Here is a 21871-nt window from a genome sequence, read left to right on the forward strand (position 1 = left end):
CTTCTTAAGCTTTAACTAGCAAACAAACCTTCAGGGGTCCTAAGCCCCAGCTGCCCACCTGATCACCTTCAGGAGGACAGAGAAGAATCAGGGAAGGTCACAGAGATGGAGGCCGAGCCAGAGAGAAATCAAGAATGGCACCTGATGGGATGAAGGTTCACATCTGCTCTGGTGGCCATTCCCCCGGTCACCCCAGCCTGCAGAGCCATCCTATACTTCTGGTGTGGCCAGCAGGGCCATACGGCAGTCGAATGCTTGACACCAGCTCCCCCACCAAGAGGGGGGGCACTTCCATCAAGCCAAAAAGTCACAACAAAAGGGAAGAGAGAGGTCGAACGCAACACACGAGGCCATAGAGTTCTCCTTCCCTCATAGCAAAGGAGAGGGAATTCTGGACGAGGAAGACCAGCAGCTGGCCTCTTATGAGAGCAAAGACGAGGGAGAGGGTGACCTGATGGTAAGTGGAGCCGTCCGCCTCTTCTCTATCCTGGCGAGGATCATAGTGCCCAAGTCGGGACCCCAGGGAGAATTGAAAGCACTCATAAGCGTGGGCTGCATCTGATCCTTAATGAACCTGTCCACAGTGCTGAAACTAGGTATACAAGTGAAGAAGCTGTCCTAGTCCATGAAGTTTGAGCAGGTGGATGGGTCCCTCATAGGAAGCTCCCCCACAACGCACCTGACCAACGCACCTGTGCAATTAGAGATAGGCGAGCACCAGGAGATCATCCGGTTCATAATAGCACCAGAAATGACGGAGGCAGTGATCTTGGGGATGTCCGGGCTATCAAAGTGGGGCCCAATCATATGGTGGCAGAAAAGAGAGAAGATGATGAGCATAAGGAGGGGACTCCCCTCCTTTCCCCATTGGGGAGTCAGGGGAGAGGCTGAATGGCAGAATGAGGAGGCCAGAGGAGGCGAGCAGCTGAAAGAGGCCTCAGAGCAACAGCCAGAGGCCCAGCTCATCCCCCAGCCATACTCCATCAAATTGTTTAATTACTCAAGTTACCATTACTTCATATTAATCATGTATTTTGAATTATTTATTCATTAGATTTTTATCCCACCTTTATTATTTTATAAGTAACTCAAAGTGGCCAAGGAGTACACAATACTCCTTCCTATTTTCCCCACAACAACCCTGTGATGTGGATTGGCCTAAGAGAGAGTGACTGGCCCAAAGTCACCCAGCCATGCCTAAAGCAGCACTAAAGCTCACAGTTTCCTGGTTTCTAGGCTGATGCCATAACCACTAGACTTTTAAATTATAATACTAATATAATCAGGGAGAATTGCCATCTTTGGTCTTGGATGGGGTGGCACTACCCGAAACAGACCCTATGCATAATCTAGGGGTTTTTCTGGTTTTACAACTCCTACTCAAAGAGCAGGTGGCGGTTGTTAAGTAACTCACAGAGCAACCCTTGAGTAGAAAGGGTGTGCACATGAAAGTGATTGAGAGTAGTTATGAAATAATACAGCCAACACACAGATACACTGAGTTGTGTTTACTTTCAGGAAATAGTAATAAGGCACAGTCCAAAAAACAGTCCAGGTCATACACAGATAAAGCAGTAGATAGTAAAACAATAGTCCAGGGATAATCCAATAACAAAGTCTTCTTACCAGTTGTTGTAGTCATACACAATAATCAGTTCTTCTGCATTTGCAAACAGTAGCAAAACACAGCAAAGAGCAAAGATCAGCAAAGAGAAACAAACCATGTTTCTAGCTCCCTCTTAAGAACATTGGCTACAGAGCTAACCAATCAGGACACAGTATGATGCAATATAGCAATACAGCAGTCTTAAAGCTATAATGATGGTTTATATATTGCCAACCCAACAAGTTAGGTAAAATCATTTCCTAACATTCTCCCCTTTGGGTAGGATGATATATAATACTTTACATTCTTAAACCATAGTTTTCACAACTCTCTTTGTCCTTAACTGCACCCTGAGCCTTGGTGAAATGATCTGCAATATTGTGTTCAGTCATGCAGTACTCTAACTGAATCAATTTACTTTTTACACACTGTCTAGCGTTTAAATATCGCAAATCAGTATGCTTAGACCATGTTTTTACAGCTAAATTAGTAGCCATATTGATTGCAGATTATCTTCGTACACCATAAACGGATCATTCACATTCAATCCTATATCAATTAACAATTATTTATAATATATACACAATATGGAAGAGCCTTTGTGGCACAGCAGACTAAAGTGCTGTTAAGTAACGCCAGCTGCCTGCAATTACTGCAAGTTCAAATCTCACCAGGCTCAAGGTTGACTCAGCCTTCCATCCTTTCGAGGTAGGTAAAATGAGGACCCGGATTGTGGGGGCAATAAGCTGACTTTATATATATATATAAAAAAAAAGAACACCACTTAGGGGGGGCCGAAAGCCCTATTAAGCAGATATATACAAAAGTATGAAGGCTATTGCTTAACGCATTGTAAGCCACCCTGAGTCTCTAGAGAAGGACGGTATATAAATCGAACCAATAAATAAATAAATAAATAAATTCAGTGCAGATCAAGGATAAACATGAAAATTTGGCTTCCATAGTAGATAAACTAATATGCTTTTGCCTAATAGATTTCCATCCTATCAAAGCATTACCCAACATTACCACAATACCTGATGTTGATTTACGAGTAGGTAGATCATTTGCAAAACTTGCATCAGCATATGCCATTAGAACTAGGTCACTACTAGGCTCCAAATATAATGAATAATAAATCGTTTGCTTCAGATACCTAAGTATTCGCTTAGCAGCTTGCTAGTGCCTTTCAGTAGGTTCAGCATTATATCTAGCCAGTTGGTTCACACTATAAGATATATCTGGCCTAGACCAATTACTCAAATATGATAGACTGCCTATTAAGGATTGATATATTTCCCTATTGAATACAGGACTTTGAATATTACTATGTTTAAAATCCTGACTCATTGGTGTTTTAGCAGACCTACAGAGTTCCATATTGTAATGCTTCAGTAATTGGCTTACTTTCTTGGCTTGCGAAATTTTGTAACCTTTACTAGTTTTAACTATATCAAGACCAAGATAATGCTTAATTTCTCCCAAATTCCTAATTCTGAATTTCTTTTGCAACATAGAAACAATTTCGGTTGCTTCGTTTTCAGACTTTGTAATAAGTGCTATATCATCAGTAAATAGCAATAATAAAGAAACTAAACCATCTTTCTCTTTCTTAAATAAACATGGATCAGATATACTAGCTACAAAACCCATTGCAACTAACTCATTAACAACCTGATAACATAACCTGACTGCTTTAAGCCATAAAGACTTTTCTTCAGTCTCCAGCAATCAGTCTTCCCATCAGTATTTAAACCTAATGGCTTCTTCATATAGATCGTATGTTGTAATGATGCATGCAGATATGCAGTTTCAACATCTATATGGTTTATCCTGTATCTATTCTTAGCTGCCCAAACTATTGCTGCTTGCAACGTAGTTGCCCTCAAACTCAGTGCAAACACTTCATCATAGTCTTTATCTGACTGAGCAAATCCTTGAGCAACTAACCTTGCCTTATGGGTAACAGTCCCATCCACACCAGTTTTTAGTTTATAAACCCACTTGCAACCAATTGCATGCTCACCTGGTGGTAGCCTAACGTTCTCATAAACATCTAATTCCTTCAATGATGTCAGCTCTTTGTCCATCGCTTTCTTCCAAGCTACCTGATCCTTTTCAGGATACAGTTTAATTTCATTAAAGTTAGATGGCTCTATGTTCACCTGGCACACAACACTTGCTTGATACCTATCAGGTGGACGTTTCTCTCGAGTTGAACGTCTAGGTACCTCAGGACTCGGTATAGGTATTTCCTCTTCTACCTCCCCTATAACCTCTTCTTCCTTTACAGTAATAGGTTCTTCCTCAATTATCTCATTATCAGGGTTATCAGCAAATACTTGAGTATCCACAATAACACTATCATTTACCTTGTCAGATTCCTGCTCAAGCTTACTCCAACCAACATGCTCCAGGAACTTGGCACGCTAATAGTAACCTGGCGCCCAAAATCTATATGACCTGTGGTTGGATTCATAACCAACAAAAAACAGCTTCTTTGCTCTATGTTGCCCCTTTCGCCTCAATTGCGAGGGAATATAAACCCATGCTGGGGCTCCAAATGTGTGCAAATAACTTAATTCTGGTCTTCTACTATGCCAACGTGTGAATAGTAATTCACCAGTTGTTGAATTGACTATGTTATTCAAGACATGGTTAGCACACATTATTGCCTCACCCCAAAGTGTCTCAGGCAAACCAGAATCAGATAACATGGTTCGAGCCATAGCCTGCAACGTTTGCCCTCTGCGTTCAATATATGCATTTAGTTGCGGTCTATAAGGGGCAGAATGCTTGTGTTCAATGCCAGCTTTCTGTAACATAGTTACAAAACTGTTATTGGTAAACTCAGTACCATTGTCAGTTACCAGGCAAAGAACCTTGTGTTTCTTTTTCCTCTCAGCAAACTTCAGCCAGTTTGAAAAATGCTGGAATGTTTCTGCTTTGGTTTTCATAATGTTGTGGCTCCGTTGCCTGAGCCTGGGCTATCGACAGATGCAGACTCTGAGAGTGAGGGAGAGGAGTTGGCAAGGTCTCCCTCTCCAGGACCCTCCTCTCTGGCAATTCCTCCGGAGGACACCGAAGGCCAAACGATAGGCTCAGAGCCAAGCCCGTCCCCGCAGCCACAGGTGGACAGCGATGAAGAAGATAAGTGCTGGCTGGACCCGCGACAGAGGCGCAGGGAGAAGCGTGCACAGCAGAAGGGAAGGCGTGCCAGAGATTAGCTGAGTCACTGGACCACACCCCACAGGGTATAAATGTGGGTGTGGTGGCCAGTTCAGTTTGCGATGAGCAAAAACTGGAAATACTCCATGATCTTTGTGTTACTGGACTTTGCCTGCTTTATCGGACTGCATTTGGATTAATCCTTGTATTGTTGACACTCTGCCTGTTTTATCGGAATGCTGGCAGTCTAATCTTTGTTTTGTGTGAGTAAAGTCTGAATTGGCAGCTAGCCACTGGGTTGCTGCCAGCTTTATCTTCAAAGAGTTTTATCATGTGACTTATTAACTCCAGGCCGTCTGTGGGGGTGCGTGTGGGGTACAGGGACAGAACACATAAGGTAAGAGAAACCATAATGGGAAAAATGGTCTATTATGTTCAATATATAAAAGGCTCCTCCTAAACTAGGTTTTTTAGGACCAATGATATCTGCAAACACTACTTCTAAAGGTTCCTTGGTTGTAAACCCATTAACTCTGTTTGCAGGAGTTACCTTACTCTTTTCTTGACTACAAGCATTGCAGTTTAAATGTTTTTTACAAGGTTTTAGTTTTATCCCATCAGATAATTCCAGAGTTTTCTTTAACATCTTAAAGTTTACATATCCCAAACGCCTATGAAGCAAGTGAATGCATTCATCATGTGGCTTCGTGTTATCGTAAACTGAGTTAGCATTAGCCATGATTAATGGATCATCATTCAGAACAAACAAATCATTCTCTAACTTTGCAGTAACACTTGTACCATCTTTTTCTATCAGACATTTATCTCCCCTAAATGTTACGACAAACCCAGCTTTTAACAATGCTTTCACAGATAGCAGGTTAAATTTTAGCTTAGGTACATACAACATAGGTAAATACTCATTTATACATGAACAATATGCAGTACCTTCTCCAGATACTTTCATTTTCCATCCATTGGCTAATGATACATGTTGTTTACTCTTAGTCATGCTAGCAAACCTCTCTCTACTATTAATTATTGACTGCGATGCTCCACTGTCAACTACCCACAAATCATGGTTTACATTTGTAGTTGAGCTAGATATAGCTAAACTAACATTCTTTTTAGCTCTCTGTTGACCACCACTATTCAGTTTCTTGCCCTTTTTACAGAATCTAGCTATATGACCTTTAGCCCCACAAGAAAAACATTTTCTAACAGTATAAGCAGTTGAAGACAGGTTTTCTTCCTGTGGTTGTCTCTTTCTCAGTTGGTCTTTATCTTGCCTTCTTCTGGACTCTTCTAACAATCTTCCGGTTATGCCAGTCAATGTCAGTTCATCTCTGGTCAAGACTTCCAGTGAAGATACATAGTCATCATAACTTTCATCCAAAGAGGAAAGAATGATATAAACCTGATGAAACTCTGAGAAAATCAGCTCCTTTTCATGTAGCTCTTGTAAAGTTCCTTTCATAAACTCCAGATGAGCTAACATATCTCCACCTTTCAGAAGACAAGCTCTAAACAGTTTACATGTAAGGTGTATGTGTGCACCCACACTATCACGAACATAAATCCTCTTCAAAGTGTCCCAACACTTGGCAGCAGACTCCTCATCACAAATATGGACTAACTGCTGGTCACTCAGTGTCAGTTCGATTATACAAAGAGCCCTTTCATTATCCCGGTTAAATTTGGCTATTTTCTTTGCATCTTCATCATCTGCTGGATTCTAAGCAGTTGCATCTGGTGGATTATGAACTACAGTCCATAGTCCTTCTTTACGCAGAAGTAGGCTGCACTTCATAGACCAGGAAACATAGTTTGTTCCATCCAAACGGGTTACCAGATATGCTGGTTGACTGTTCTTGTGCCATCTTCACTTGGACAATAAACCACAAAAACAGCTGTCTGAATATGGTACTGTGTATTCACACTAACTCTCAGTATTCTGGGCCCATAACCAATGTTAAGTAAGTCGCAGAGCAACCCTTGAGTAGAAAGCGATTGAGAGTAGTTATGAAATAACACAGCCAACACAGAGATACACTGAGTTGTGTTTACTTTCAGGAAATAGTAATAAGGCACAGTCCAATAAACAGTACAGGTCATACAAAGATAAAGCAGTAGATAGTAAAACAATAGTCCAGGGATAATCCAATAACGAAGTCTTCTTACCAGTCGTCGTAGTCATACACAAAAATCAGTTCTTCTGTATTTGCAAACAGTAGCAAAACACAGCAAAGAGCAAAGATCAGCAAAGAGAAACAAACCATGTTTCTAGCTCCCTCTTAAGGACATTGGCTACAGAACTAACTAATCAGGACACAGTATGATGCAATATAGCAATACAGCAGTCTTAAAGCTATAATGATAAAGAGCCTTGGTGGCGCAGCGAACTAAAACTGCTGTTAAAGTAGCACTTAGCTGCCAGCTGCCTGCAATTACTGCGAGTTCAATTCTCACCAGGCTCAAGGTTGACTCAGCCTTCCATCCTTTTGAGGTAGGTAAAATGAGGACCCAATTTGTGGGGGCAATAAGCTGACTTTGTATAAAATAGAACACCGCTTAGGGGGGCCCAAAAAAGCCCTACTAAGCAGGTATATACAAAAGTATGAAGGCTATTGCTTAAAGCATTGTAAGCCGCCCTGAGTCTCCAGAGAAGGGCGGCATATAAATCGAACTAATAAATAAATAAAATAAATAAATAAATAAATAATGATCTTTTATATATTGCCAACCCAACAAGTTATGTAAAATCATTTCCTAACAGAGGTCCTGGCTAGGAGGGCCTTTGCACAACTGCGGGTTGTGCGCCAGTTATGTCCTTTCCTGGACCAACAATCCCTACTCACAGTCACTCATGCCCTAGTCACTTCCCGTTTTGACTATTGCAACTTGCTCTACATGGGGCTGCCCTTGAAGAGCATCCAGAAGCTCCAGTTGGTGCAAAATGCAGCAGCCTGCATGGTTTTGTGCAGACCCCGGTGTGCACACGTATCACTTCTCCTGCGGGAGCTGCATTGGCTGACGATTTGCTTCCAGGTGCAATTCAAGGTGCTGGTTGTCACCTTTAAAGCCCTTCATGGCTTGGGACCAGGTTCTCTGAGGGACCCTCTCTTGCCAGTTACATCTACCCAACCCATTAGAATGGGGAGGCAGGGAATGCTGCGGGTCCCATCCCTGAGGGAGATACACCTGGCAGGATCCAGAAGAAGGGCCTTCTCTGTGGTGGCTCCCTCTCTCTGGAGCATCATTCCCCCAGAGATTAGAACGGCCCCCACTCTAATACTCTTCTGGAAGGCCTGGTTCTGCCAGTGGGCCTGGGGAATCCAGAGTGGGATGGAGTCCATTAAATGGCTCTAGTGATCTGCTGTCACCAGGGCGGGGGGTGATTTTATTACATTATACTATATTATTTATTTGATTTTTATTAGTCTTATTGTTTTAAATGTGGTTTTATATTCTGTAAGCCGCCTTGAGTCGCCAGGGCGAATGGGCGGAAATATAAATTCAATAAATAAAAAAATAAAAATAATCCTTTTCCTTCATCTGCATAAAACAAATGCTACAAGGTCTGCATAAAACAGTCTACTAGATAAGTTAGTATTTTATCTAGATAAGCAGACAAAATTTAACATTGTTTCTCAAAGATTTTGTAAAACATCCAGACTGGATTGAAATCTAAAAATGCACAAACACACATGTATGCAAATTATGGTTGAATAAGATATTATCCACTATAAAAAGTATTTGGTTTTATGTAACTTTGAACCCATTTAGTATAATGGTTAAAGGACCAAATTAGAAACCGGGAGACCATGAGTTGTAGTTCTAGCCCAGTTGGGTGACAAAGCCAATTGGGTGATCTTGGAGCAGTGTCTCTTAGCCCTAAGCAAGGAAGTAATGGCAAACTGCTGTCAAAAATCAAAAATTTGAAATTAAAAATGCTGACCTGAGGGCTAGCAATTCAACATCTCCTTTACGGCCCCTGACACTCCATATTAGTGGGCTAACACTTTTTTTTCAAAATTTGCTGCATTAATTAAAATTCTGGAAAGGGTTTTATAGAGCCAAAGGATATTTTAAGTCTTCCAGAAATTTAAAGTACCCGTTATAACCTGTCTTCCAAAATAAAACATGACTTTCCGATTTTTGGACTTTAGCCCTTGACAGGGCACGCACAGTCCACTGTTTCAAATTCCTACCTTACATGAAAATTTGCTTAGGTGATTCATATATGTACACATAAATTAATACTATTTGTTGGCTGCCTTCTGAGCATCCTTTCATGGGATTAGACAGTACAGAAAATACTGAGTCTTTCTTTTAATAAATGCCTATAAAATTGGACTGTTAATATTTTATTTGAATTTCCCTGTTTATTCAGTAACGTCTGCCCTGATACTTTGCAGAAGGCTAAGAAGGCTCCATTCTAAAGTATCGGGAATTTCAAAGGCAGTTTATGCAATGAGTGGTGATCCATTGAGTAATACATACGCAAAGGGGAAATTTCTTTTGGCATGTCAATTAATTCTGTCATACTACAGTTTCTATACTACAACTCCTTTGATCTCACTCTTCATATCTCAAAGGCACTTCAGTTTTCAGAAACAAACCAAAAAGCCTAGCAAGGGTACACCATTTTTGTTTTAGTGCTTAGTAGATTTTCTTTCAGTGTTGAGCTTTCAGATTTTATCATTGAAAAAGACTCATCTGCACAGTTTACTTTCCAAATTCAGTATGCAAGTGAAAGTGTCCATGAGAGACTGGGGGTGGGGGAGATAAGTAGCATTGTCAAAGGGAGTGTAATTAATCATATATTAAACCCTTCTGAAGAGCCAACCTACAATTCCTGCTCCACTGTCTGAACAAAACAGCTACTGAATTCAGCAGGATCAGTTTTGGGAAGAAATGGGTATCTTTGCAAATGAATAAAATGTTGATAAAGTCATATTATCTTGACAGATTGAAACAAGAATTATAACTGGGTGATGAATTCGCGCCGAGCTGCCCTATTCAGGGTGACTCGCTCCCTCCTTAATGTAGGGGGAGTGGAGGAGCCCTTGCAGGGTAGAATTGAGGAGTTTGTGCAGTTTCTGTCGGATAAAGTCGCTCAGTTTCAGATGGACCTGGACTCTGATTGGGCAATTCCGACCAAGATGATGGGGGCAGGTCTTAGTCCTATTGTGTCGGATGAGTTTGAGCCTGTGACTCCTGAGGAAGTGGACAAGGCTGTAGCAGCGATGAGTTCCTCCACTTGTTTGTTGGACCCGTGCCCCTCCTGGCTGGTTTTGGCCAGCAGGGAGGTGACACGAGGCTGGCTCCAGGCTTTAGTTAACAAGTCCTTGAGGGAAGGGGCCTTCCCGCAACCATTAAAGGAGGCGGTTGTAAGGCCTCTCCTCAAGAGGCCTTCCCTAGATCCAGCAGAATTAAAGAACTTTCGTCCAGTCTCCAATCTACCCTTTGTGGGAAAGGTTGTAGAAAAAGTGGTGGCACTTCAGCTCCTGTGGTCATTGGAGGAAACGGATTATCTAGATCCTTTTCATTCTGGCTTCAGGCCTGGCTGCAGCACAGAAACTGCTTTGGTCACGCTGATGGATGACCTCTGGCGAGCCTGAGATGGGGGTCATTCCTCCATTTTGGTGCTATTTGACCTCTCAGCGGCTTTCGATACCATTGACCATGGTATCCATCTGGGACAACTAAGGGAGCTGGGAGTGGGAGGCACCGTGTTACGGTGGTTCTCCTCCTCTCTCTCTGGTCGATCACAGTCAGTGTTGGTAGGAGGACAGAAGTCAACCCCTAGGCCCCTCGTTTGTGGGGTGCCTCAGGGCTCGGTCCTCTCTCCCCTCCTATTTAACATCTACATGAAGCCGCTGGGTGAGATCATCCAACGATACGGGGTGAGGTATCAGCAATACGCTGATGATACCCAGCTGTATATCTCTACCCCACGTCAATTCAGTGATGCAGTGGATGTGATGGACAGGTGCCTGGAGGCTGTGAGGGTTTGGATGGGAGTCAACAGGCTCAAACTTAACCCAGACAAGACCGAGTGGCTGTGGGTATTGCCTCCTAAAGACTATGTTGATTGTCCATCCTCGGTTCGGGGGGGGGAGAGAAATTGTCCCCCTCAGAACGGGTTCGCAATTTGGGTGTCCTCCTAGACTCACAGCTAAAATTAGAGCAACATCTGACAGCTGTAGCTAGCAGGACCTTTGCATAGGTTCGCCTGGTGTACCAATTGCGACCCTACTTGGATTGGGAGGCTCTCCTCGCAGTCACTCATGCCCTTGTCATCTCACGGTTAGATTATTGCAACGCGCTCTACATGGGGCTACCCTTGAAAAGTGTTCGGAGACTACAGTTGGTCCAGAACGCAGCCGCCCGAGCACCTAGGTACACCCACATTACACCAATTCTCCGCGAGCTGCACTGGCTTCCTATTGGTCTCTGGTCACAATTCAAGGTGTTGGTTATTACCTTTAAAGCCCTACATGCCTCAGGGCCAGGGTATCTTCGAGCCCACCTTCTACCGCATAACTCCCAATGACCGGTAAGATACCACAGAGTTGGTCTCCTCCAGGTCCCGTCAGCTAAACAATGCCGGCTGGCAGGCCTGCAGGGGAGGGCCTTCTCTGTGGCTGCCCCAGCTCTCTGGAACCAGTTACCTTCTGAAGTCTGGACCATCCCCACCCTATTGGCCTTCCAAAAAGCGGTGAAGACCTGGCTTTTCTAGCAGGCCTGGGGCCATTGATCTCGCTCTTGCAATCCGGTGAGATCCGGCCATGAATGGTGTGAATGAGTTTTAATGTTTTTAATGTTTTTAATTTTAAAATGTTTTTTATAATGATTTTAAATGCGTTGTGAGCCGCCCTGAGTCTTTGGAGAGGGGCAGTATACAAATTGAAATAATAATAATAATAATAATAATAATAATAATAATAATAATAATAATAATAATAATAATAATAATAATAATAATAATAATAATAATAATAGCAGCAACCAAAGCAGGCAAGATCATAGAAGAGGATGGAATAGAACTAGAGAATGAAGAAATGATAAAGGCAGTAAAATCAGAAGAAGGCTACAAGTACTTGGGAATTTTACAAACCTCTGACTTAATGCATAATAAAGTCAAGGAATTAACTTCAGCCAAGTACATTCGACGAATTCGTAAGATATTAATGTCCAAATTGAGTGGAGGAAACATCATAAAAGCCATAAATACCTGGGCTATACCTGTGATTAGATATTCTGCAGGAATAATTGACTGGACCCAGATGGAATTAGACAATTTGGACAGAAAAACAAGGAAGCTTATGACAATGAATCATGCCTTGCACCCTAAAAGTGATGTTGACCGATTATATTTACCAAGAGCAGAGGGTGATCGAGGACTCCTACAAGTAAAGCAGACTGTGGAAGAAGAAAAATGCAGCTTGAATGGTTACATCCAGAAAAGTGAAGAACCAATGATTAAGGAAGTAAATAAAGGAGGCCTTTTAAAGACAACTAAAACAAAAGCAGAATATAAGAAAGAAGTAATTGAGCAGCGAGCTGAAAATTGGAAACACAAAGCTCTGCATGGCCAATACTTGAAAAGTATTGAAGGCAAAGCTGACCAGAAACTAACTTGGAACTGGTTAAGATCAGGAATACTGAAAAAAGAAACAGAAAGCTTTATTTTGGCAGCTCAAGAACAAGCCCTAGCCACAAACTGTATGAAGGCAAAAATTCAACATGTTACCACCAACAGCAAATGCCACCTCTGCAATGAAAAAGAAGAGACAGTTGACCACCTGATCAGTGGGTGCAGCAAAATTTCACAAACTGACTACCTACAACGCCATGACCGTGTTGCTAAAATCATTCACTGGAAATTGTGCCAGAAGTTTGGATTTGAGTACAGCAAAAACCACTGGGAACATCAGGTTGAGAAAGTTTTAGAGAATGAGAAACTCAAGATCTTGTGGGACTTTAGGATTCAGACTGACAGGCACTTGGTCCACAACACACCTGACATAACAATAGTTGAAAAGAAAAAAGTATGGTTCATTGACATTGCAATACCTGGTGATGCACGAATTGAAGATAAGCAGCAAGAAAAAATCACAAAGTACCGGGACTTACAAATTGAAGTTGAGCGACTGTGGAAAAAGAAATCATGCATTGTACTGATTGTAATTGGAGCCCTCGGAGCAATACCCAAAGGGCTACCCCGCTATTTAGAAATTCTAAATTTGCCGGACTTGAACATTTTGACTCTACAAAAAACCACCTTACTCGGAACAGCTTACATCCTCCGACGATACCTTAACAGTTCCTAGGTCCTTGGTTAGGACTCGAGCTGCTGAGCTATTAACCAGCCTCAAAGGCTGTGAATCTCACTAAAGATTAACCAATAAATAATAATAATAATAATAATAATAATAATAATAATAATAATAATAATAATAATAATAATAATAATAATAATAATAATAATAATAACCGCATTCCATCCTTATTTCCAAAGTAATCCTAATCACAAGGAACAATGTTTAATAGGCATCTACGCTCTCCTTTTCTATCTCAAATCAGAACTGCCCGAAGCAAACTTGGTTTGCAAAGATGAGGAGGGGAAAAAGTAAACTACTTGTTTTCAGTTGTTCTCAATAGAAAGCAAGCATCTTCACCTTCCCGCACAGGATCACTCCAAGTCGCCGCCTCCCCCTTGCAGAGCACACTTTCCCCTTGCTACGTGGAAGAAAAGAAAAACACAAGTATAAAATGGAAGCGTCAACATCGACCATCCTGCGTTTCGAGAGGCCAACTGTAAAATTCTTAAAGAAAAGGTGGAAACAGCCTGGAGATTATGAAAGGTGCTCATAGGTTACTTGCTTGTTCCAAATCAGCTACCTCACTCTTGCCCTGGACTGGCGAGGCACCGTCAACTTGCACGGTCCGGGCTTGTGAGGGACAAGCGGGCGACATTCATAGTCCTCCAATGGTGGGAAACCGGCCGGAGGAGAGCCAAGTTAACCCACCGTGAAGTCAGTCCTCGCTTACCTTTCCCACGGCGGTGGCTGCTGCTGCTGTTATTGCTCCTGCCGTCACGGTGCCGGTTTACCTTTCTGCACCTCTGCCTGCTCGCAAAAGAAGCCTTCCTGGCCATCCCCCATTGAACGTCGGAAGAGTCTTTCAGCTCTAACTCGAGAAAGGAAAAAACAAAAACAAAAACAAAAACGAGTTGCCACTGAAAAGGATGGATGCCTGTAAAACAACCTACAGAAAATCCGCCGTCCCAGTCCTGGCGCAGATCTTCTTGTCCTTCTGGAACAGGAACCCAGTAGAGCCTCCTGCTGGCTCAGCTCCGGAAGCGCAGTGAGATTCGAAGGGAGGCGACTCGCAAGGAAAGCCGGTTGCATGCACTCCCCATGGAAGTGGGAGAGACTTCAAAGATAATATAAGACAATGACAGAAAAAGGGGACCGGAGTCCAGACTGACAAGCAGCGTCAACAAATAACGTTTGCCCCGTTTCTGCATATGCAGTATGCTTGCGGAGCAAGGGGGTGCTGTTTTAATGGTAATAGAGGAGGTGAGGAGAACTGAAAAAATAGGGAGTACAACCATGATCTGCCACTGTTGATATTAGATGGTTTCCAAGGCTGTTATTTAATTGCATTGATAAAAAATTCTGAAATGTCACTTAAGATGTCTCATATGAATAGGAAAACAGATGCACAATGCTCTTGGAACAGATTGCTTCTGTTTTGGGGATTCATATATTTTGGATCATGTGGAGCTCCAGGCAGAAAGATCCATGTGAAATTGGAGCATTGCTGATGGTCTGATTTATATTTTGTACTATTTTATATTTTTGCTTAACATGCTCTAATAAACCATAATTGAGTAGATTCACATTATTTGCTAAATCATATGCCACAGTATATGCAAACTCTAAATTAAACAAGTCAAGCTCACTGGTATTTGGAATACAAGTCAGTGGAGACTTGGCCCAATTATTTTAACGGATACAATTATATGGCTCTTTTTTGCTTAGCTGTAAAATGTATCCTGTTTAAAATAATCTCACCCCTGGTGATGCAGAGCTCATCAATTCAAATCAGTGTCTTCTCTACATTTTGTGTGTGTGATCACAAAACACATTGTATTAATGATAGACTGTATGGACAAGTATAATGAAATATGGGACTAATTTATACAAAATACAGGTTAAATAAAGCATGGTAGTTACTGTATATATATATGTGTATGTGTGTGTGGTTAAGTATTATTATCTAGTTTGGTAATAAAATGTCTGAAAGCTCAGAGAGCACCAAGGAACCCGCAGTGCAACCCTGAACTACAAATATTCTCTTCTATCAGTTATATAAGTGTATTAGAAATCTATATATGCTTGCATAATATTTGCATCAGATAAATAAATGCAGAACAGCAACTGTTTACTGTTATAACAATATATTTTAGGTTTTTTTTCTGTCGTATTTTTGTCACCTTTTTAAAAATCACGTATAATGCATTTTGATAAAATATGTATTTCATGATTGTTTTGTGTCTATGGAGATTCTCAATCATTCAGGTCATGGTTGTCCCATGCTTTTTTCAAGAGGCAACTGGACTTTCTGGTTTTTCTTTGAAGACGTTTCGCTTCTCATCCAAGAAGTTTCTTCAGCTCTGACTGCATGGTGGGGAATGGAAGGATTTATACTCCTTGCTGACAGCTGGTCATTTGCAATTGCCTTCTTTTAGCACAGTGGTTCTCAACCTGTGGGTCGGGACCCCTTTGGGGGTCGAACAACCCTTTCACAGGGGTCACCTAAGACCATCGGAAAATACATATTTTCAATGGTCTTAGGAACAATTTTATGGTTGGGGGTCACCACACCATGAGGAACTGTATTAAAGGGTCGCGGCCTTAGGAAGGTTGAGAACCACTGTTTTAGCAGGTCGTTAAAGTCACCTGGAGGTTTATCTGTGTCATCAGGGCAACATGGGAAAGAAAAAGAACGTAAATACATCAAGGAAGTCCTCAGAACATGTGGCCTTCATCAAATCTCAAAAAAGACCCTACAGGAGCTCCTCTGTAACAAACAATGACGAGAACAGTAAACGAAGCAACATTGTCATTCTGCACATTGCAGGCATATCAGAAAAGCTCAGGAAGATCTTCAGCCAACATAACATACGTACTCACTTCAAACCCAAGAATACATTAAGGCAGAAGCTTATCCACCCCAAGAATAAAACACCCAGACAGAAACTGAGCAACATGGCATATGTAGTACAATGCAGTGAGCCATGTGCAGATTGTGTACATTGGGGAAACGAAACAACCATTTCATAAATGCGTGGCACAACATAGGAGAACAAACACATCAGGACTAGATTCAGCAGTCCATTTGTATTTAAAAGACACAGGCCACGCTTTTGAAGACAACAAAATCCATATTTTGGACAGAGAGCATCGCTGATTTGAAAGAAGGGTTAAAGAGGCCATTTATGTCAAAATTGAACAGCCCTCTCTCAACAGAGGGGGCGGGATACAACATCATCTATCTCCAGTCTACAACACAGTCTTTTCAACAGTTCCAAGAAGGGTCCACACCAATTTGCACCACTCGGGTGACCCTGATGACACAGATAAACCTCCAGGTGATCTTAAAGACCTGCTAAAAGAATGCAAATGACAAGCTATCTGCAAGGAGTATAAATTGGGTGAAATCTAAAAATTTTCCCTACTGTTCTGTGGGCGTGGCTTGGTGGTCAGGTGACCAGGTGGGCATGGCCAATAATAATAAATAATAAAAATAATAAACAAAGTACACAAAACAGTAAGAGATACCAAAAACCAACTTTCACACTTTACACACACACAACACAACACAACACAACTGAAACACATAATGTAAAAGCAGCTGCACTTCACCCAAAATGGCCCCTGCAACAAGCAGGAACCTCAGGCACAAAAAGCTCAAAAACCAACTTTCACATTTTTTCCACACAAAATGCCACATACAGCTTTGTTAGATTTTTTGTGTTTGTGTATATAGAGTGAAACACTACAGAAACATACCAAATCTCAGAAAGCTGCACAACTTAAATAAATAAATTTATTATTTTATTTTATTTATATTTTTAGATAAAAGCAGCTAAATTTAAAACTTCCTTAACTTTAAATTGCTATGTCTAAAAAGAAAATAAAACTCCTAAAAAAAACCCTAATTAACTATTTTTTTAAAGCTCCCAGTTACTAACCAAATTGAAGGCACAAGGCAGGCAGGCAGACTGAGTTGCTCACCGATTGCATTGATTGCAGGCAGGTGCAATGGATTGCAGCATGAGCGAGCCTGAAAGAAGCAGCAAGCTGCCAAGTGGGCAAGTGGGGACCGGGCGATTGGGTGGGCATGGGCAGGGGGGAGGGGCAGGAATTTTTGCTACCGGTTCTCTGAACTACCTGCTACCATTGCTAATGGATCACTCGATCCGGTCCAAACCGGGAGCATTTCACCTCTGGTATAAATCCTTCCATTCCCCACCATGTAGTCAGGGCTGAAGAAACTTCTTGGATGAGAAACGAAATGTCTTCAAAGAAAAACCAGAAAGTCCAGTTGCCTCTTGAAAAAAGGATCTTTGGGACATGATTCTTTTGTGTTTTTCTTTTCTTTTTCTGCTTTATTTTAAAAGCAGTAAAATAAAAAAAATGAAACACATTAAGCCATAATATACACAGTTTGCTTTTGGCCTTCTATAGGATGTGAGCTACACTGTGGTTTAAAGCTTAGTATATTAACTGCTGTTAATGCAATAAAATGCTTAAGGAAACTGGATTTTTATGAACATCATCATATATTGTAAATTAGGTTGTAATTTACTTAGGACCTGGGTACTTACGAGATCGCCTTCTGCTACCGATAGCCTCCCACCGGCCAGTACGCTCCCACAGAGAAGGACTCCTCAGGGTGCCGTCAGTCAAACAATGTCGACTGGTGACCCCCAGGGGAAGAGCCTTCTCTGTGGGGGCACCTGCCCTCTGGAATGAATTGCCCCCAGAGATACGGATGATCCCTGACCTACGTGCCTTTCGCCGTGCCCTCAAGACATTATTGTTCCAACAAGCTGGGCTGGCCTAAACATGAATTTTAATGGTTGTTTTAGTTTTTTAATAATACCGGGGCCAAATTATTTAATATATTTTTAAACTGCTTTTAAATTTTTTGTGTATGTGTGTTTTAGTGTTGGCTGTGCACCGCCCTGAGTCCTTCGGGAGAAGGGCAGTATAAAAATTTAAATAATAAATAAATAAATAAATTATTCCAATTTTCAGCTTTTATACTAGAACATTAAAATACCAACTCTGTAATTGAAGGATTGTTCCAGACATACGGAAAATGGCTGAAAACTGTGAATAAGAAGTGAACATAAAAAAAATATCGTCTTCCAACTTACGACTAGTTGCTTAATGACCATTCACATTTATGATAACTATGGAACGAGTGCTTTACAGCCCGTAAAGTACCACCTGACTTGTAAATGGTTGCAGCATCCCCCACATGGTCATATGACCACACATGTTAGGTGCTTGGCAACCAGTCACCTTAACAACTAGGCATGGTCACATGAACTGGAAACCAGTAAAAACCACCCATTCAGATGAATGGAATCACACTTACAACTGCCAGATTCATTAGCAACCATGGCATTCGCTTAATGTCAGTCACAAAAAAAGCTTGTAAAATCACTTCCAGTCATATAGATGCCTCGAATTATGACCATAATGGCTGATGACCATATTTCCAGTCTTAGTTGTGATAGTAAATTGAAGGCTACTTGTAATGCTTTTTAACATTTGTTCAGCCATGTGTGCATTTATAGTGTTGCATCTGGAGGCCACACATGTGATAAGGACGGAGCAGCCGATTGGCCCGATCGTCGGCTACCAGCTGGCGGGAAATGGGCCCGTCCCGATTGACCCAGCCGCTGACAGCTCTGCATATTTAAGAGCTGTCAGTGCCTCAGAAGCTGCCCTGCTCTCCAAGGTCTTCAGCACCGAGCGGGTCTGATGTTAGCTGTTGTTGTTAATAAAAGTTATTATTAATTCCCCTTTGCTCCGCTCTCATACATTGAACATATAGTTGAGAGCCAGTTTGTTGTAATGGTTGAAGAACTGAGCTAGAAACCAGGAGACTGTAAATTCTAATCCCACAAAGCCAGCTGGATGACCTTCGCCAGTCACACTCTCTCTGTTCTAGGAAAATAGCAATGGGAAACCACTTTCAAAATTTTGCCAATAAAACTGCAGGGATTAGTCCAGGCAGTTAACAAGAGTCAACAATGATTCAAAGGCACACACACACACACACAAGGATTTGTAAGCTGATAAGTAAAGAAAATATATGAAAGGGCTACTTGTATATGCCTCTCACACATGATCCCTGACACACATATTCTGGCTTGACACATGATCTGGCTTGAGACACATATTCTAAGGACCTTTTCCCTCCACCATCCTTGAGTGGATAAAATTATATTGATATGAAATCTATTATTGTTGCCAATTCTTATTCCAATATTACCTATCCATAGGCAAGCTTCAAAAACAGTTTTAAATAATGATCTAAAATATCTTCTTTTCGTTTCAGTTATGCATTCCATCCCCAAAACTTTAAGGAACCTTAGATATTAGAACATTTATAGGGCCTGTAATTTGCTCCTTTAGCAGTTATTAATGGGAGAATCAATATACTTATTTATATTGTTATAGAATGAAAGACTGAAAAACATTCCTGGGTCAGCCAGATGCAGATTTATTGCGCAAGGTTCAGAGGCAGTTTGGTTCTTGCAAGTCTGAACAAAAAAAGAGCTCTGATCTAACTGTTTTTATACATTTCTAAGACAAAGGATTTGGTGAGCTCATGCAGTTTTCCATATATGGTTAACATACATTTGATAATTTGTACTTCCTAATTACTAAACCATTACTTTCTAGTTTATAAGATTATCTTAGCTACACAACTTTTCCTTAAGTGCTGTAGTTGCTAATGGGAGATTTATTGCTGTCCTTGGGTAATAAGAGGTAATGAGTAACTCTTTGTTTCCTATGCATGTCTTTGTGTCTTGGACAGTGAGGCCCCTCAGAGGTTTTCCATATGGCTGTCCTTCCGCGATATCTAGGCCTCATCAAAAGATATATTACCAATAATGGGACTTAGCTGATTTTTAATATAATCTCCAAGCACTTTTCTCCCTTATAATAAAGTGAATAGAGAGTGTTTTTTAACTGACCCTTTCTCCCTTATAATAAAGTGAATAAAGAGTGTCCTTTAGGGTTCATGTAACTGACTCCTACTTTATCATGATTCCTACTTTATTCACTTTATTCCCATTCACCTTGTTCACATTATTATTTTATTCACTTTAATATGAAGAAGGAAAATCATAGCAAAGTTTCAGAAAAGCTATGATTAAAAGAAACACACTGAATATAATGTAATTGTTACAGTTCTGCAACACAAATCCTACCCTTTACATATGTACATATTGGCAGTCCTCAACTTAACAACCATTCATTCAGCATTCATTCAAAGTTACAATGGCACTGAAAAAAGCAATTATGACTGGGATCCTTGCATTTATGACTGTTGCAATAATCTTATGATCATGAGGTGAATATAGCAAATAAGAAATAATGTGAATAAAAGAAATAATCATACCAAATCAGATATATATATAATCAGATGCGTGAACTCTGAAGGACCCTCTCTATTCACATAAGAGAGAAACGTGCTTGTTAGAGGCAGCCGAACTCCATTATTGGCAATATATCTTCTGAGAGGACCTAGCTGTCATCCATCAGGAAAGCTAAGAATGGTGTTCTGATGGATGACAGACTCTGATAAGGAGAAGAAGCTAAGCAATTACATCATAGATTTCCTCATAATTACTTGACCTATGGCACAGTGTCAAACACACTGATTCTATATATCTTCTTAATAGAATCAAAACTATGGAAATACAGCTATATGGGAACATCTGAAAGGACATGCATAGGAAACAGAAAGTTACTTATTGTTTAAAGGATAGCCATAAATTTCTGCATTTAAACATTACAGCACTTAAAGGAAAGTTGTAAACTATAAAGTGATGGGTTAGTAAAGTTGTAATGGTTTAATAATTAGTAAAATGATGGAGTAGTAAAAATGTGTAGCCAAAATAATTTTATTAACTAGCATGTAATGGTTTGGTAATTAGTAAAGTGTAATGTAAGTATAATGTATTTATAATGTAACCATATATGAAAGCCGGAAGGGCTCATAGAACTCCTTGTCTTGAAAACATATAAAAATCATGAAATCATAGCTCGTCTTTGTTCAGATTTGCAAGAACCAAACACTGCACTGAACCTTTGCGCAAATAAATGCATCTGTCTGACCCAGGAATGTTTTCCAGCCTTTCATTTCTATAACAATCATGTAATCAGAATTTGTGTGGTTAGCAACCAGACATGTATTTATGACAGTTGCAGCATCCCAAGGTCATGTGATCACCATTTGCAACCCTCTCAGATAATTTCTGACAAGTGAAGTCAATAGGGGAAACTGGATTTGCTTAATGACCACAGTGACTGCAGTGATTTGCTATAACTGTGGCAAAAAGATAGTAAAATCAGGCAAGACTCACTTAACAACTACCATGCTTAGGAATGGAAATATGATCCCAATTGTAGTCATAGGTCAAGGACTATCTGTACAATGTTGAGATGCAAATACAAAATGTGGGCGATTGCAGAACGTGGACAAGGAACAAAGCATTGATCAGCTTTTATCCCCCTACACAAGTTCATTTCCTCCTCCCCTTTTTGACACAGCATCCTTCTCAATTCTTCTAAAAGCCCACTTCACCTTTGTTCAAAGAATTTTAACAAGTTCACCATAACCTTTTTTCTTGCTAGCATAAGCTCTATTGTTATTTTTGTACTTCCTCTGCTTGCTGGGATTCAGGCTGGCTAGGCTTGTGGTTTCACACAGCTGATTCTTAGCTGTTAGCTGCTACATACAGGTAATTTTGAAACTGTTTATAATTGT

At 40.8% G+C, this 21871-nt stretch overlaps 1 protein-coding gene across 4 annotated transcripts in view; it reads right to left on the bottom strand.

Moving 5' to 3' along the window:
* The window catches only part of SYTL5 (synaptotagmin like 5), a 219226-nt gene extending 205110 nt beyond the window's left edge, over positions 1 to 14116 (bottom strand). For 2 of the 4 annotated variants that reach the window (XM_034423804.3, XM_087871277.1), the window contains exon 1: positions 13835 to 14116. The gene's annotated coding sequence lies outside the window, so the exon portion shown is untranslated. The remainder of the gene's footprint in view (positions 1 to 13834) is intronic. The other 2 variants (XM_034423803.3, XM_087871275.1) reach the window with 1 other exon arrangement.
* Between the last annotated feature and the right edge of the window lie 7755 nt (positions 14117 to 21871).

This window comes from Pantherophis guttatus, chromosome 5, assembly GCF_059756535.1.
Source record: "Pantherophis guttatus breed Tessera chromosome 5, ASM5975653v1, whole genome shotgun sequence".
NCBI classification, from domain to species: domain Eukaryota; kingdom Metazoa; phylum Chordata; class Lepidosauria; order Squamata; family Colubridae; genus Pantherophis; species Pantherophis guttatus.